The 2721-nt window shown below is 39.0% G+C and overlaps 1 non-coding gene across 1 annotated transcript; it reads right to left on the bottom strand.

Annotated features, from left to right (window-relative positions):
• Positions 1-1964: 1964 nt before the first annotated feature.
• Trnar-ucu lies at positions 1965-2037 on the bottom strand. Its single transcript has one exon. It is a non-coding gene; the product is annotated as a tRNA-Arg (tRNA).
• Positions 2038-2721: the final 684 nt, after the last annotated feature.

Here is a 2721-nt window from a genome sequence, read left to right as displayed (position 1 = left end):
CGGTTGAAAAACCAGCAATTAAGTCCTGCGTTTATGTAGTTTTCTCGAATCCACGAAAAAATCTCTCCCCTCGCGCAGTGTAACTTTTTGTTTATTATTCCTAATTGCAGTTACTCCATCATCATCACCATTATCCTTGTGCGCTTTTGTCTGCGTTCGTCCTTTTGCAGCTGTTAGTTCTTTGTCCTTTTTTCGTTTGTAGTTCTTCGTTCTTACCTACCTGGTCCCACATGGCGCATGCTTGATATTTTTACCATTTATTCCAAGCAAAGTTCTTGCTAGGCGTTTCCCCGAGCCACTTGCAGGCTTAGATATTTGCATTATTTGCCACTTTTTGCAGCACTGCTCTAAAAATAATTTCACAGCTCGTTAGGGGTTCATTTTATTTCCTTTTCTTTTTTTTTTTTTTTTTTTTTTGACTTCTACAACATTTTCATGTGGCGAAAATTGTTAGTTTCGGAACTGGGAGAATAAGAACTTGCTTAGCTGTGCACAGTGGGCGACATTATTTTGTATTTTTATATAAGTGAGAGGCAAAAAGCAGCGGAAATCTGGAGAAGGGTTACATAAAGGGTAGATCTGTAGGGGTCTTACATGTGAACATCGCCATCTGAGCAGCAGGAATACTTGTGCTTTGTGCGTCGTTGAGTGGCATGCAACTTGTTTCCCATTTGAATAGTTCAGCAAGTATTCAGTTTGTAGAAGGATGGGAAAAGCTTTATTTTGAGTTTGAGAAATATTACAGGAAGGAAATGGTGTTTATATAAATATATTTTAAAGTTTATTAACCCTTTGTTGACCCGAAAAGCATTGGCAAAATATAAATGGTATTTATCTTTGTGAAAGTCATGGGGAAAATAATTTTATAAAAATATTTAAAGGTCTTTTTCTAAAAGAAAAATATTTTTAATAGCTTAAGTTGATTCTACAGAAATTCACCATTATCCACGACTTTTTCCATACTAACTCCCAGACTAAACTTAGATCTGCTGCCCCTGGAAATCATTTAAATAAAGATTACCAACATGCAAGTGCCCCCCGTCAACAGCTCAGACACTCAGACACAGAGGTCGATGAAAAGTAAATTATAGTGCAGAATAGCATTTGGGGGGCTGGGCCGTAGACTGTTGGCAAATTACGTGGCCGTAAATGGGTGAATTTATTTTTAAAACCAGAAGCGAGAAGAACATCGCCTGACTACTTGGGGGCTCTTGGGGTCTAGGCTGGGGCTGCTTTGGATTGCACTTTTGAAGCGGGGAAAACAAAATGGCGAAATAAAATGGTTTTGCCTTGGCTGTGCACATGATAATTTGCATGTGCGCTGATCATTTGACAAGCGACAACAAATTGCCAAGGCCCTGGATAAATCAACCCCGTCATGAGCAATCTGTGGGGAATTATTATGGGTTGGTTATAGTACCAAGAGTAGCTTCTGTCAATATTTGCCCTGGTCATGTAAACACTTTAAATAGGGCTACATTTATCTATTGGCTAGTTGGGTACGCAATGTATCTCACAGATACTTGACAGCTGTTGCAATTTACGCTCGAACAGAGCGCGATTCATGAATTTCCGCCTTATTTGCGTTTGGGCTTGCGGCATTTGAGATTTCTACCTTTCTAGTTTCGCCGGGAATGTATCTTTCAGATAGCTATATGTACTTTCAGTGTTTGCAAAAGGCAAATAGTTTTGAAGAGGGCGCCAATTTATTTGCCGTTTGTCAGTTTACTTTTAATTGAAAATTACATTTTTCCAAAAACAAATTCCAGCCACAAAGGGAAATATTTGTACAGCTTAATGAGGTTGAAAAGGGGGCTGAGAAGAGAGAGAGACAGATGTAAAAATCATTTACAAAGCTAAATAAAAATCTGCATTTTAGTTGTTTTTTTTATAAGGGGTATTTGGGTTATCTTAAGATTTTTAAAAGTTTTAATGGCTTGTAGAAAAAGTAATGGTGATCAGAGCAACCCTTGCGGGAATCGAACCCGCCACCTTTGGATTAGAAGTCCAACGCGCTATCCAATGCGCTAAAGGGTCCTACGAAGGCCGATCGACTTCTGACGCAATCTCTTGCATTGCGAATGCGAAATGAAAAAATCGAAAAAGACAAAAATCGAAAAATTACTCACCTACATTGAATGACGAAAACCGAACACGAAATTGTGAAACAAAAGAGAAGTCTTCTGGGCATTCTCAGCAATCACAATAAAGAGGTTCGAAAACATTTCGTATGCATTTTGTTTCCTATGCTTGCCGGGGTATGAATTTCAATTATTTATAGAGCTCATAGAGGGAAAGAATCTTTGATTTTTGTTGATGAATAAATTGTCGCCGTTGGTATTTGTTGTGTTGTCTGTTTTGGTTTTTTGGGTTAATCGATAGATCGTTCGATGGAGATAGGAAGTTACTTACTTCAGCCCTTGAATACCTCTAATGCCCCTTTAAAAATCTCCTTGGGGGCATTCAAGTGCTCAATTTGGTTTCTCTTCATGGCTTTCTTTTTGCTTTCCTATCAACCCGTTGCGATCTTCATGCGCTTTTAGCTAATAAAAGTCTGGATGGGGAGGGGTTGGCTTCTCTGTATAGGGGTAGCTCCTTGGTAGGGTTAGAGGATTTCCTCTCGTGACTCTCGACAATTACTCAACTCACTTTAGCTGCTGTTGCTACTTTCGGTTTGTTAACGAATTAATCAAATTGAACCAGAGCAGTGGAGACCAGACA

The sequence above is a fragment of the Drosophila eugracilis genome, unplaced genomic scaffold (genome assembly GCF_018153835.1).
Source record: "Drosophila eugracilis isolate 14026-0451.02 unplaced genomic scaffold, ASM1815383v1 contig_393, whole genome shotgun sequence".
In the NCBI taxonomy this organism is placed as follows: domain Eukaryota; kingdom Metazoa; phylum Arthropoda; class Insecta; order Diptera; family Drosophilidae; genus Drosophila; species Drosophila eugracilis.
This window is presented reverse-complemented; position numbering and strand designations above follow the sequence as displayed.